We start from the raw sequence: 16,270 nt of genomic DNA on the forward strand, positions 1-16,270 counted from the left end.
TTTTCCAGGTAGGCACGGTAAGGGTAAGTATCCATGCTGCTGCTGACCAGTTTGTTATTCAAGTACAAGTCCACTCCACTAAACAAGGAATGCATGAAATTGTTGACGGGAGCTACTGCTTCATCGTCTATATTACTTCCAGTCTTATCTACAACTTTGACTTTCAGGTACAAGTAACTGCTATTCAGATCGATGTAATCTTCGGGCTGTCCTTTGATTTCAAACTCGATGGGAGCGGAATCGGTCAATGAGGAGACGGGGTGAAATTCCACCCATTGGGATTCTTGCATGGTCATCATGGTGGGTGGCATGGCAAACAGATCCAGTTCCGACTTGGAACAAGCGCAAGACTCTCGGTGCATCATTTTTTTCCTGTGTTTCAATAATCGAAAACGTTTAAGTCTCGAACGGTTCTTCTTTTCTTGGCCTTTCTCGCTTGAAGTCTGGTGAAAGGGTGTTTTCTTCGTCGTCTCTTTCTGCCTTGTCCTTGCTGAATGCCTGATTCGGTAGCGTGCAGGGCATTTAAAGGTGTGTCTCGTCGACCCAAAATGTCTTTGCCCGTTTGCAGGAAGACATTTTTGCCAGCCCTCGTGAAGGCTTCTTTAGGGTTTTGTTTGTCGATGATGACATTTTGAAGAAATTCTTTGCCTTGCGTCAGTGCCACATCTTTCAAGGCGTGCAATCCGCGTGTCACCATCGGTTTCAAGACTGGGGCCACCGAACGAAAGGCCGATTTTAACATGTCTCCTAAACTGTGTCCTCGCTGTCGTGCAACCCCTCGGTACACTGGATACATGACTTACGAGTCGTGAGAGAACCGTTTTCGAAAATGGAGTTTCACCGTGACTTTTCCTTTGGTGAATGGAATATTTTGTCCCAAATCTCCTTTTATAGTAATGTTGACCGTGTCCAAATACGACTTGATGACAGGCAAATAGTGAGGATGAACAAATTCGCGGTGGACGTGGAAGTGTTTCCACCTTCCTCGTCAGCGTTTGTGGCAGAATCCACTTTGAAAGGAATGACACGCAGTAACGGCACGGAGGTGTGTCCCACCACGTTGTACTCCACCACATCGGAGTACACAAACAACAAATTCAGTCCTTGGTTCAGTTCTACCGGGGTACGAAAATACTTGGCAAAAGTCTCGTTGTCGGCAATGATTGGTAATTCGGGTTTTTGTTCTACTTTCTTCCTCAGCTCCATGTCTCCGCCCAACATGTCAAACAATTCAGAACAAAATAAGAAAGACATGATTTTACGCCCCTCAGGAAATTTTATCAGGAAGCGACGAGCTCTTTTGTGGTACTCCAGGGTGACGATACCTTTATTGACACTTTCCAAATCTTTCAGAAACACGACATTAAACCTGGTGGCTATGGTGCTGACCAAATGTTGACCACTAAAATAATAGCCTGGGGGAATGAACAAATGATAGGTAGTGTACTTTTGTGAACGGATTTTCTTGTCATATTTGCTACGGGTATCCATCCACTGTTGCAATTGCTCGTTATAAACTTCCACCGTAAAATAATTTTGATTGGGAAGGACATTGAGGACTTGGGTCGGGTGAATCATTTCCACTAAAGCCACTTCCAAATGGGCTTCGTGATCTAAGGGGATGGCCTGAGGTAATTTGGCCGTGTAACAGCACAACGTGTTGTGGGGAAACACCTCCATGGAACTGTCACTGGGTAAGGTTAAGTAAAATTGGTTTTGGTGACTCATAATTCCAGAGTTCTGTGGCTGTCCAAGGGGTTATTACTGGACGTCAGAGGCGTGTCTCCACCAAAAATGTGGTTCTGGTTGTGGTTGGACTGGTGACTGGCACTGGCACTGGACACAAGGTTCCCGTTCGAGGAGAATTTCAGGGAGGGATTAGGAAGCAGGTAACCGATGCAACTGCTCAATAAAATGGTCCACAATTGTTTGTCTCCTTGTTGCAAACTCAAATTGGCAATGGCTGCCCCGATGACACAATACACCAGAAAAAGACGATTTGCGTTTTAGGCACACGTTCTCCACACCACACCCACAAGGGCTGTTTCTGTAAATCTTGCACAGAAGAACTGGGTGAAGGAGGAGTGGTCGACGTAGCTGCGTCTGCTGTGTGAAAGGGCATGATGGTCACTTCTTCTTTTTATAGTCGATGACTTGCGAAGCGTCGATCCAAGAATCAAAACTGGGTGGATATCCTTTCCAACGAACTTTGACTTCTTTGACACGTCGTTTGCCCACTTTACGGGTTCTGCGTTCGAGAATGCTTTCGATGTCGTACACGTCGTCTTCTTTTTTGGTGACACGTTGTAACTCGGGCAAATAAAACGTTCCTTTGAGTACTTCTCCGTTCATGTCTTCCAATTTATAGACGGCAGGATGACGGCCATGCAGTCGTCCAGTGACGCGAAACAATCCGGTCGTCCAGTTAGGTAAATAACCTTTGTCAAAAGTGCGTTTGGTTTTGCCGATGCGCACCCAATCTCCTACGGCCAACTCTCCACTTTTCTTGGGGATAGCCCTCGTCGGGGACGTACCACACAGGCGCTCAAACACCAACACTTCGTTCTCGGGAGTCACGTCTTGCGGGGCACGTCCTATGCTTCGATGGTAAGATTGGTTGTACGCTTGCACCAGGTGCGGTAAGATGTCGATGTACTTCAGAGTGTGGTGATGCGCAAAATATTTCCACATGCGTTCTTTCAAAGTGCGTTAAAAACGTTCCACGATGCTGGCTTTGGTTTCGGGATTCTCGGTGGTAAAAAAATGAATGTCACGTTTCTTTAATTCTTTTTGGAAAGCTTGGTTCAGAAATTCGGTGCCTTTGTCCGTTTGCCATCGAAGAGGGTGACGACCGCTTTGTTTCAACACCCGTTGCAGGGCTCGCACTAACTCGCTGCTCGATTTGGAAGTCAAGGGCACGACCCAGGCAAATTTGGAAAAGACGTCGATGACACAGAACAAATATTTGTAGCCACGATTGTAGCTGGCCAAATGAGAGACATCAGCTAAATCGGCTTGCCATTGATGATCGATGCCTTCCACTCGGGCGCGACTTCTGGCAAACGCGTCGAATGGGTTTGTGTAAAGTGTAGGTAGCTTGTTCTTGTAACCATCGTTGCACTTGAGGTAAACGGAGACTTTTCAGTCGAGTTTTGGCAGCACGATACAATTTTTGAACTCCTGCGTAACCTGCAGGATGCGAGGGATCGTAGTAAATGCTAGCTAAGACTTTTTCCATTTCTTTTTGTGTTTGTGTGTTAATAAGGCACCCACTCTTGGAAGAGGCTACTCTTTTTCTCTTGGGGTACTTTCTTGGATTGCAATGCTTTGCGTGTGCGACCGGCAATAGGTGTTGAAGAGGAGGAGGAGGAGGAGGATGTCTGAGCGGGGGATATCGGTTCTTGTTTCACTTCTGTCTTCACTTTCTTTTTCTCTTGTGATGAAGAAGGGGTGGCCATCGTCTTTTTAATCCATCCAATTCTGGAGGTAGGTGGTGTTGTTAACTTGCGTACTTTTTCTGGTGGAGTTTGAAACCCTTCTTCTTCTTCTTCTTTTCCTTTTTCTGTCTTGGTCACTGGTACTGGTGGGACTGGTACTGGTACTGGTGATGGTGCTGGACTTTTCATCAAGGTCTTAAAATCTTTCAAAGTGGGTAGAGCTGTTTCGTCTAAAGCTTTCTGGTGAAAGAGTTGCAGTCGTTGCAAGAGTTGACCGTACTTTTGCGATTTTTCTGTTTCGGACAAATCTTGGCGATCCATCAAAGACTGTAATTCGTGTTGTAACTGGGACATCTCGCTCAAATTGGGATTGGGAGGTAAATGCGGGGTGCGTTGTTCTTGCCACCGATGGTATTCCATCCATCGTTTGTAAGGCACTAAAGCTAGTTTTCGTCCTTCCATGGGGTTGTCAGGGGTCGATTCTGAGATCTTGGGACTTCCGAGGTCCTTTTTATCTTGCTCCTACCAGGCCTCCCAACATGGTTCCCAAGACTCCTTTCAGTATGGGGCCTAACAAGAGAGGCAAAATGCCTCCACGTTGCACTAACATCTTCTTCTTTTGACGAATGGGAATTTTCTTTCGAACCATTTGGCGAAGAACGTGACGATGTTTGCTTAAGCATTGTTTCTGGTGTTTGGACAAAGGGATCGTGCCTTTCAAAACGTTCAAACAACATTCGCACACGGTATCGATGACCTCTTTGGAGGCCGTTTGAATGAGTTTTTTTCGTAGGGGTGGAGAAGCTTTGGACAGGACAGATAACATGTCCCCATGTTTGGCTAAACGTGGTGGTAGTCCTTTCCTTTTCTTTCCTTGGGGTTTTCTGGAGGGTGACATCTTTGAGTCTTCAGGAGCACCAAAAAAAACACTGATACCCTACTTGGTCACATGAATTTTTTATACTGGAACGCGTCGCCACTGATTGTCTTTACGGCGTATCAACTTCATGACAGGCATGACACGTCGTGCAGGGGTACGTAACGGACTAAATCGAGCCAGTTCTTGCTTGGACAAATCCAGTAAACTTTGTAACATGCCCAATCTTTCATGGACTTTGATATTGGGAGAAGGTACTTTGTGAGCAGCAGCCACTGCCACTAAATTGGAGGATCCTGCCACTGGGGAAGTTCTTTTTGGGGTCATCAACGGAGAAGTTCTTGGTGTGATCAACGTCTCCAAGTACTCTTCAGTTCCTGGTGTCATCAACGGAGAAGTGGATAAACGTGAGGCTGCCGGAGACACCGCTGTGGCAGGTCGTGGTTTGCGAGTGTAAGGTTGCGTCCTGGCCGAAGTGCCTCTCTTGCGACTAGTTTTCTTCTGTGGACTTTTCTTTTTCTGGGGACTTTTTCTCTGTTTCTTTTTCTGAGGGCTTCTTTTCTTTTTCCGGGGTGGTGTCTGGTAAGAGGAGGGTCCCGCCACTGGAGAAGTTCTCCTCGGGGACTTGGTCTTTTTCTTCTTCTTGGGGCTTCGTTGGACTTTTTTCTTCGGGATAACTTTGGGGGCATTAGGATCCCATCTTAAGAGTGAGCGAATGATGACGCCTCCTAGAGTACCGCTCCCTCCAGGTTTCAAAATGATTTGTTTTTTGGTTTGAGTGTCGATGCGGGGATCGGCCAGTTGGACCAAAGCGACTTTGTTTCGATCGAAAAAGCGTTTGGTTTGATGAGGAATCTGAATGATTCCTTGGAGTATTTGACGTGCCGTCACCGTGAACCATCGTAAGACTTCTTTGAGACTAGCTTCTAAGACACGAGCTCGTGTTTGTGGATTTTTTTCTCGACTGATGCCATACAAGGCACGAATCAATTTGACGGGAAGATGCGACTGAAGGGACGTCATGTTCACACTGTGTGAGACAGACGAAAAGGGTCTGAGGTTTTTATAGATTTTATATGGGGAGTGAAATGAAGTCGAGGACGGAGACGTGTACAGGACAGGCCCTCCGTCTTGGTACCAGTGGTGAAACAAGTGGGTACGAAATCGCAAATCCTCGGGGTTCGTAGGTTTCAAATCGACGAGTAAATAGGCGTGTGGCGTTTGAGTGGCATCGTCGTACGCCTGAGTCAGCCAAGGCGTTCCTAACTGTTTGGCTAAGACTTGCACTTGCGATTTATCTCGAGGGCTTTTAAACAAGACCATGTAATGCGCATTGAGACTGATGGTGCGATGGGCTTTACTTTGTTGAAACAAATTTTGGGTGATGTAAACGACACTGGCATTACGATGATGCCCTTTGCGCGTGAACCACAGTTTAATTTCTTCTTCGTCTTCTCCTAACATGTCGTCGAAAATGACCAAATGGGTTTGACGGGAGTCCGAGACGATGCCGTCGTCTTCTTTAGGAATGCCTTCCACAAACACGATGGAATCGCCTTGACTTTCTCGCAAGGGGCTGTACGTCGATTGCCACTCTTTCTAACACCACACGATCCTTTGAGGTGGTCGATCGATCAAATGATGTTTATGTTCGATCAAACGTTTGACGAATTCGGTTTTGCCTGAACCGCTAGGTCCAGCAATGAGCATGTTAAAAGGATGGCGAAGATACAAAGCCTCCCAACTGGCACGATCTAAGTGTTCGTCGATGACTTTGACAGCAGAGGAAGAGGGAGCAGAGACAGCAGAGGTAGCCATTGTGTGAGAAATGTCACTTGTGACACGAAAACAAACAAGACAAGAGTTTATATACTTTTTCAGAACACGTTTATTGAATGTTTCAAATATGAACACGAAAAACAAAAATACATACAACCCAAATAGTGATGTACAGGAATAAAAAACACAACAAAACGATCAAAGTGGAATATAAACAAGTGTCTGTACAACATGTTTTGGGTAACCAAGATGTCCTAGGGACAGTGTGTAATGTTCTTACAGTCTCTACATCAGGTATTGTCACACAAGTGTCCTCCCGGAATGACCTTTCAGGCATGTCCATGACAGTCCTGTCCTGAAGCGAGTGGTTGTTCTCGGTGACGGGTTCTTCTGGCACTGTCACTAACACAGGTTGAAAAGTAACTTTTTTCCTTGAACAACTCTTGTGCATACTGGGCCACTTCTTGGGTCCAAGCCTCAAAACCCCCCTTTTTCCAATCACGGACATCTGTCCAATGGGGATGTAAGTCACAAGCTACACACACATCGTCATACACGTCTTGGGTAGCTAAAAGTTGACGAATCTTTTTTTTCCCGTTGAGGTCGAGAAGTATCCAGATGAAAACGCAAGGCTTTGAGCAAAAGGAGTTTTTCGTGACCATTTAAGGCCATTGAGGTGGTAAGTACTGATCGTAAAGAGTCCACAAGGAATCGGCTGGTAAACGAAATCCCAGAAAAGAAGTTACTAAGACACACACCACTTGTCGTCCCAAATTGAATGGATACAGTTCTTGTAATAATTGATGGTAATGATCCACGGTTTGAATATGGTCATTGAGTACCTTCCACGGAATCTGTTCAATGATATGTGACATAATCCGTGGCATGGCAACTTGATTTTATAGTGTCTTTGTTTCAGAAGCAATAAATGTAATTTCTAACCAAACATGTTCGTTCTCCAGTAGGGAATTTAAATGTTACATACCGTAACTGAAACGTCAGAGTTTGTCTAGATGTTTCGTCTTTTTCTAAGCAGATTCCATGTAACAAATGTTGGTAATCCTTTACTCGTCTTCCTCAATACGTTGCAGTAAGTGAATCTCGAAGTAACCAAAATTACGAACGTCTGGTCCATTATCATCCATAAACTGAAAGTGTTCAACAAGGTCTGACCACTGAAAAAATTTCTGACGAATCAGTCCTCTTATACCATTCAGGTACCAGTGGTTAAAGATCTGGTGACGTAACGGATGCAATTGTTCTTTACGTTTCACTTGTATTTTCACCAGCTCTCGGTAAATCCTTTCTCTCAAATCCTCAGGCAAGCCCAGAATGTTCTTTGTAAAGTATCCATAAGTATATACACTGTTTTTGGAATCGTTGGGTGGTGGTCAATAGCCTCGTTTAACTTTGTGCCTAATGCAATATCCACTCATAATCAGTCTTCTTGTACTTTGGAACATAGCATAATTTAAAAACGGACGAATCACTTTGAGTTTGCGTTTCACTTGTATTTTGATCAGTTCTCGGTAAATGCGTTCTCTCAACTCCACAGGCAAAGCACGAATGTTCTCTAGCAAAGTATCCATGAATAGGTCATACTAAATCCTCTTTGGTCTGACACAAGAAATGTACTCTTTGCACAAACATGGTTTTACTTCAGTGTCGAATTTAAATCGTTTCACCACTAATCTACACATTACAATTCGTTCAGAAGTTTCCTCTTTCACTAAGTTGACATTGTGTTCAAGATGTTGGTAATTCGTTAACTCTTCCTCTGGAATTCGATGCAGTACGTTTACAATGATGTACCTACAATCGTCCATACCAAATCAATCCTTTTTAAAACTAGAGGATCGTTCATCAATGTCTGTCCTATGGAACACTTTCAATTGAATCAATCCTTGTATAGCCTTCAGGTACCAGTGATTCAAACACCGGTGACGTAACGGATGCAATTGTTCTTTACGTTTCACTTGTATTTTGACCAGCTCTCGGTAAATGCGTTCTCTCAACTCCACAGGCAAAGCACGAATGTTCTCTTGTAAAGTATTCATGAACAGATTATTATGGCAAAGTTACTTCAATGTCTCGGTCCCACTAAGGGTAAGTAATGACAATTCGGTGACCATCGAGCGTGTTCTACGTAGGCCGAATCTTGCGGATCCCAGTGGTGAAGTGACACACCGCAACTGAAGCACTTGACTTTATCTCCTTCGCCCAAGTAGAAAAATCCGGCTCTGGCTAATTCTTCGGGGGTCGGTCCTCCCAGATACTTAGGCCATTTTCCTTTGAACGATTGAAGACGATTTTCAAAGTCGCAGTATTCCGACAAACGCACAGGAAACGAATATTCGTCTTTCACAGGTTCGTTTCGATAAGGGTTGGGTGACAGGAACAGGAGTTTGCTCAGGGCTGGATGACATCCGTAGGGGGGTAGACGTGAAGGTGAACATTCCCCTTTAAAACGAAACCCAGCAAAATGTCCAAGAGGACGAGCGGCATCCCTTTCGCATCCCTCAGGTTTGGCACGCACAGCATCACTTTCCATGATAGAGGTAGTGACACTAAAGTTCCCATGATGCTTTACGCCATCGCTCAGGTCACAAGGTACAGCATCGTATCCATCACAAGGCTCACAATCGCATTCCACTTCCGAAGCCCCACAGTTGAATTGTGCCTTTCTAAACAACTTGTTTTGTGTTTCTCTGAAAGTATTCATCTTGTTCGCTCGGTCTTGGTAGTCACAATGAACTATCGATTTTGCCTAGGGTTCCTTTTTTATATACAGACCAATACCGACGTGTCCATACGGTAAGGTAAAATGATTGGGAAGTCGCACTCGCTTCTGGTACACGATTTGATAGACTTTTTCCAAGGGCCGACTGACGATGTGGTGAGTGGGTAAACGTACAATCTTGTTCGGTTGGTGAGTGGTCACTTTAAAGTTTCCATCCTGTCCCGATTGCAAGGCTTCTTTCACTACCCCAAAGTTCACCACTCGACTGGTACGATAATTCAGAGTCAGTCCTTTCACTTTGCACGTCGTGTGCACTTCTCCTTGTTTGTCCCGGTATTCGTAGCCGTAATTTTTGGGACCGCCACTGACGAAACTTAGAATCTTGTCGTCGGGATGCTCGTCTGTCCAGGCTCCTAAACGGTCTCCTTCGATGTCAGGGTGATGTTGAATCGGGTGATGAATGTAAATGCAACTGTCCGTGTCAAAGTACAGGACGCGTTCCCCTAACAGTTCTAAAGCTTCGTACAATTTTAAGCGAGCATGGGATGTCACGTAAGCCGTAATGATGACATTTCCAAAAGGGTCGTCTTGTACAAAGTCCAGATCTTCTTCGTAATTGACCAAGATCAAATCCTCGCGAACGGCGTCCACGTGTTTCATGTATTTGGTTTTGTCGTCAATCATCTGGAAGTAGCGGGAAGGTTCTGTCAAATATTCCGTCTTGGGTAAACACGGTCGTTGTGCCATTTTACCCCACAAGCAATTTAACATCACTTTGGCAAACGACCGCCTGCCTTCGTTTTTCTCGATGTGGTCTAAAGTGATGCCTTCTTGTTCGTAGTATTTCTCTTTGAATTGTATTTGGTCTTCGGGAGTGTGACACCCGGAAGGATAGCCGCTGGCTTCTTGCTTCAGTTTCAAAAAGGAATCCACGTAGTCAGCGAAAATGCCTTTCTGACTGGGATCACCCTTGTGGTATTGTTGTGTCTTGGGAAAGTGACAAATTTCGTACACTTCTAACAGTTGGTATCCCATGTCCAGAGCTTTGAACAATTCTACGCTGACCCAGGTTCCCGTCAAGGCACGTTCTTCCTGGCTGTGATGATAAGGCTCGTCTTGGTTGCACGTTTCGGCACAAGTACGGCACAAGGGAAACATCAGTTTGCCTTGACAATGGTGAGGTAAGACGGGATGGTATAGGTTCGTGGGAGGCAAAACTTTACACTTGATCAAGCCTTCGTATTGTCGAATGTTTTTCAGGTCGATGTGTTCCGTCAGCAATTGTGGGTGCCCTACAGGAAAGCGACAATATTTGCACACGTAGGGATACAGCGAACACACGTCCAAGTATTTGATTTCTTCTCCTTTCTCTTCGTCGGCTTGGTACAGCAAACAGGTGGCATTGGTACTTCCTCTGTACAAACTATCCCTCGGGTTCAGCGGGTCCATGAACTGGTAACTTTCCACGAGGCGTTTAAACTCGGGATCGGTTTTCATACGGTGATCGTACTCGTGTTCCCACATTTCCACCACTTGGTATCCTTCCTGTTCTAACTTTAGGCGCCGCTGACAAGTGTCCTGGTACAAGTCTTCCATGGTTCGTTGCAAAAACTGATTTTTAGTGCCACGGTCAGGGTAACAGACGGGACATCCGTGAAATAAGCAACCGTTAAACTCGTACACGATCTTGGAGTTTTCTAAGTCCCAGCCATCGACCGAATACGTTCCGATAGTCTTTTCGCCTCCTCCGTTGCGGGCATGCTGAATCCATTTGTCTTCCTTGTCGCACAAGTAATGTAACCAACGTAGGGCTTTGACCGAGTATTGACGTTTGACAAAGTGGGTCGTTTGAGGGCTGATGACAGCCACGGTGTTTTCAGGCATGAATCGTTGTCGATACACTAAGGAACACGCTTTGGCAATGGTGAAAGCTTCTTTCAAAGGATCGACCCCTCCGTGTTCCATGAACAGTTCTCGAAATTTTCCACAGCAACGTCGTAAAATGTCCACGTCGGAACGACAATACTTTAGCATTTCTTCCTGAAAGTCGAAAGGGTCCGAGGCGTGAACCTGGTACCAAGCGTAGAAAGCTTCTCGTTGTTCGGTACGCATGTTGTCGGGGTCGTAATAGTTGCACGTAACATTGGTGTTCCAAGTCCACGATGTGGTGACAAATGTGACATTTTTTCTTTCCTCGACATACGTGTGCCTTGGCAGTATTGGTACATATGCCTTGTCCACAGGTAGGGCACAATCTCAGCAGTTGACAAGCACATTTCTGCTGTGAACCTTGTGTTTTCAAATGTTGTTGGTAACAGGTAGGGCTGACAAACGTGCGCAGACAAGTTGAACAAGGCACTGGTTCTTCGCTCAGACAGGGTGGAGAGGCTAAACATCCTGGGCATTTCGATCCACAATGCTTGTGTTGCTCTCGATTGTTATAACCATAATCACATTTCTCACAATAATAACCGTATCCCAGGAATCCAGTGATACTGGTAATGGTATCGAAATGGTCATCGTGATAATAGACATGAATGTATTTTCCGTCCTTAAAATGTTGGCCTCGAAACAACAGAGGCACGCGCATTTCTTGAGGGTGCACTTTCAAGGTGTAGCGTGGAGCTAGGACATCTTGCAATTTTTGCATTTCAGGAATGCCACAGGGTGTGTCTTTAGACAGGCCGGCTTGTTGCAACAGGAGTTCTGCTTCATTTCGTTGTTTGGCTCGATGGGAACGTTGAATAGTGTTCCAGGTTCTTTTCCATTCTACCGTGTCGTTCTTGTCGGCATAGGTTCGTCCCACCACGATGGCACGGGCTAAACACATCTGGTCATGAGGGTTGTTAATTCGGACGAGACTTGTTTTGGTGTTGCGAATGTCGTCCACCAATAACATCTTTTTGCGTCCAGTCCCTTGAGGAGGAGAGACGTGGGTCATGTCCAGTGTGGCTTTTCCATCGGTGATGTCAAACTGGTCATTAGATTTTTGTACGTGTTGAATCTTGTCCATGACTTTGGAAGCGGTCAATTCTGCAGGGGTGCTAAACTCGATCCAAACAGGGGATTTCAAACCGTCGTGTTGTATGGAAAGTCTCAAGCGATCGTCTTCTTTGGGTTGACATTGTCGCTTGAGTGAAGTGAGCAAAGAATCCCACACCCCAGTGATAAACACTTCTGCTTTCTCTAACGGCACTTCAGCCTTGAAATCTTTAAACTTCACCGTGTATTTGTAAGCCCTGGTTCTAAATTTTCTAGAGGAACGCTTTTCCGTCTCTCGAATGGAATAGTATTTTTCAGGGTTGAGTAAGGGTGGTGAACTTGGTTTAGAGGGTTCAAATTCTGGTTCACTCATGTCCTCTTCAAAATCACTGGCATGAATTTGTGCCAAGATTTCAGCCCTGGTTCGAGGCGATAGATCACGTTTCTGCCTCTTACTTTCTTCTTCTTCTTTCTTCTCGAATGAATAGGATCGTTTCATCTTGAGTGTAAAACGTCAAATGACTCAAGTTTAAACACCATAGACTAATTTATAGTCATGGCAGACCAGCGTATATAAAAGGGTGTGTGTCTTGTCCTTTCACTATTCATTTCACTCTCAAACCGAGCACAACGATGGAAGAGACTACCCAGATGGAACGTTTCATCAGAGCTTTGCGAGGGGTCATAAGAAAATTCTCTTCAGACCAGCCCACGGACTACTCTCCTTCCTTTCGAGATAAAAGTCAAGATACTTGCTATATCTGTCAGAAGAAAGGGCATTGGTCTTCAGAGTGTCCAGACCGTCAAAAAAGAACAAAAACAGGGGCTAGAAAAGCAAAAGTCAAGATACCTGTTATTATTGTCAAGAAAAAGGACATTGGTCTCCAGAGTGCCCAAAAAAGAAACAAGAGGAGTCGGAAGAAAAGAGGGATTCTTCAGAAGAAGAGAGAGATTCTTCAGAGGAAGAAAGCAGCCAGGTGAAGAAAAAAAACAGGAGAAGAAAAGAAGAAGGGAAGAAAGTGAGGAGGAAGAGGAGGAAAAGACTGTGACGGTGAAGAAATTGAAAAAAAAAGAGAGAGTAAAAAAAAGAAACACAAGAAGTGAATGCAATTTATAAAGTGTTCTGTTGTGAATTGTGAATTGGATTGTAACTATGGAGGAAAGAATACATTAATTATATAAGGTAAGTGTCTTTGAGTTTTGATTTTAAATAAGAAGCTACACTCACGCACTCATACACAGACATGTACTATAAGAGTAAAATGTTTGGTTTTTTTGTTGATTTTTGAGTTATTGGCAAATTGAAAGGCTATCTCTTTTCTAGAGAAGTGGGTGGCCCTAAAAAGGGTCTTTTTTGGTGTAGGGGTGAGTTTAAGCAATCAACTTTAACTGCCTTAAGCCTTTGCCACGGCCGAGGCCTACTTCTGATGATGATGATTGGGTTGAAATCACTAAGGGTGGTACGATAGGCTTAGTCACAGGGTTGGCGTGTTTAGCTCGGGAAGGTCGTATTCTCTTCGGTCGTGATAAAGAAGTCTGATACATTTGTTTCAGACTTCTTAACTCCGCTAAAATGTCCAACAGTACCGTAGCCGTTTGATTTTCACCCTCTTGTTTCTTTGCTGCTACTTCTTCTTCTTGTTGCTTTTTTCTTACCTCTTCTTGTTGCTGTTGCTGTTGCTGTAGGAGAAAAGCTTGTTCCGCTTCCTTTTGTCGTTGCATAAATTTCTCCAATTCTTCTTTCTGTCTCTGTCTAAAATTCTCCACTTGCGGTAATGAAGAATGAGACGAAGGTTCCGGAACAAATTCTTGCGAGGTAAGAAAATCCACAAAATCCCAATGTACCTCTTCTGAAAGTAAGTCCGGGTTCCCTTGGGCGGTCTCCACTGCTGGTGCACCCCAGTGAATCGTTTTCTGAGTTTCCGTCATGTTGAATCACTGTCTCGCATCGATTGACTGCACACAGGCGCTAGCGAATCTATATAGACCACGTGACGTCACAGACTGCTCTCTTCGGATTGGATGCGGGCTGACTGAATTTTGTCACGCGTGTTTGGATTGGTCAATGAACTCAATCCGCTTCAATCCTTCCTCTCACTATAAATAAGCGCAGTTCAGTGCATTGATTCACCTGTTCTCGGAGCCTCACGATGTGGACCACAGTTGAATCATCCACCTCTGTGTCTTCAATGATGTTTAGGACGGACATACCCATGTATGTCCGATCCAAGTGGACTGTTGTTGATAGGACAGATACTAGTCTATGGATGAGAAGAGTTTACAAAGAAAGACAAGGATGCCTCAAGAGGGTACTTGTGTATGGACCTGCAGTTAGAAGGAGTTTAAGAAGAAGAAGATGTGACAGATGCCGTCTATGTTAATATTAATATTAACATAAAACCAAAGGCCCTTTTCAGGGCCACCCACATTTCTCGAAAAGAGATAGCCTTTCGATTGCCTACCCCTTTTTTAATTTTTTTTTTTTAAAAATCCCATGTTCAATTCACCTTGTCCCTAAAGTAGTTTTTTTTTCTAACATGTTCAATTCCCCTTTGTCCCTAGACAAACCCAAACTCTATTCCCATGTTCAATTCCCCTTATCCCTAGACAGACCCAAACTCTATTCCCCATGTTCAATTGCCTTTGTCCCTAGAATCGATATTTTTTTTCCATTGTTCGAATGTCTTTGTCGCTAAAATGGATATTTCCTTTTTTTTTCCTTTCTCTAATGTTAAATTCCATTGTCGCTAATCTTACCCAGGGTTTTTTGCCCATGTTAAATTTCCATTGTCGCTAATCTTACCCAGGGTGGTTAATGCTAAATTTCCATTGTCGCTAATCTTACCCAGGGGGTGTTTTTAATGCTAATTCCCATTGTCGCTAATCTCACCCCATTCACTACTCAAGCCTCCCGATAGGAGCGGCAGTTTGGATATATAAAAGAAACCTGTTATAGCTCTCCAGGGATAGGTGACCAGGGACTTCCGGCTACAATAGAATCTCCACGTTGTAACGCAATAGGCAGACTCAGGGTTTTCATTTTGGCTTTGAAAACTCATTCTAGTTTATATGAATCTGTATCTGTATTTGTACGCAGCAAAGACCAATACTGGTAGTTTATTACGGGGAGATTTCGCATCTTAGTAGCGTAGTGTTGACTTGAAAGCTTACACTGACTTGGCTTTCACAATACTCTCGTCAGCGTGGTTTTACTGCACAACAGTTTTTGTAAAGAAATCGTCTCTAAATTGTTCAGTACTCGAGCTTTTAACTACAAAAGATGTAGAATTGTTAGTGACCTGATTTTATGCGTCTTTTAGGTCTAAATCTAAGTAATCAGCGGTACCTATTGCTGGTACAATACCCTCCACTATTTTGAATAGGTAAGTAAGTCTATTGAACGGAGGTCAGCAATTAGCTTAAAGAGGGTGTCTAAGCCAAACACCTTTTTTGTATTACGACGACAGCATGATTATCCGCCTCCAAGCCCCCCCCCCATGTTTGTATAAAGAAAATACGAAAACTACTTTGTTGAGGCAACGACGTCGATTTCATTATTGATTGCTTGTCAAGGACCCATCATTTAATCATCATCGTCGTCATACAAAATAGGCTTTAGCTTAGATACGCCCCCTTATATCTACTACTGAGGTTTTTACTTGATCACCTAGCTCGAGGATTGTATCATTGAATCAGCATCATCGACGGATAAAATAGAGTTTGGCTTAGATAAGCCCACTTATATCTACTACTGCGGTTTTTACTTGAAATCGCTAGCGATTTATATTTATATTTTATACAAAATAGCCATAACTAACAAACAAGGGTTTTCCACATGTACTATTATTGACTGTTATTAATGAATTATTGATAACAAGATGGATTTACCAAAAATATAGTTGTATATTTCACAACACACGCTCTAAGGATGGTCTCGTATAAATTTTAGATCATTCGCGGTTGTCTGATTTCACAATGGAGGCTTTGACGAATTTTTTTACACAGCCAATTGCCGATGTATTTTTAAAATTTCAGCTTTCGCTATTACATAACTTTCATTATCCTGACGGAACAAGTACAGATTAATCTTACCACTAATGAGAGAGTCAGGTTCTAACAGCCTGATAAAATTTCCATGTGAGGCTATTGATTTATCAACATAACACTTTTTCAATTCGTCATCAACTTTGATCTTTGTGTATTTCTTCTGTGATATTGGATTGTACAGATTATCAACAGCATTAGAAACTGAGTCTGTAACCCAGGTAAGCTTACTAAAATAATCTGAATTTTCTGTGCGAACCAGAGACAATTTTATCTTTTTTTCTGTTTTTGAAATACGTGATGCACTTTTCCTTGTCGAGGATAATCGTCATTTGCTGACCTCGGTAAAGAATTCTTTTCATCTTTAACGTGGTATCCTCTACTGTAATATCTTCCATTATTTTTCATATT

The sequence above is a fragment of the Sinohyriopsis cumingii genome, chromosome 7 (genome assembly GCF_028554795.1).
Source record: "Sinohyriopsis cumingii isolate HCF-2022 chromosome 7, ASM2855479v2, whole genome shotgun sequence".
NCBI lineage: Eukaryota > Metazoa > Mollusca > Bivalvia > Unionida > Unionidae > Sinohyriopsis > Sinohyriopsis cumingii.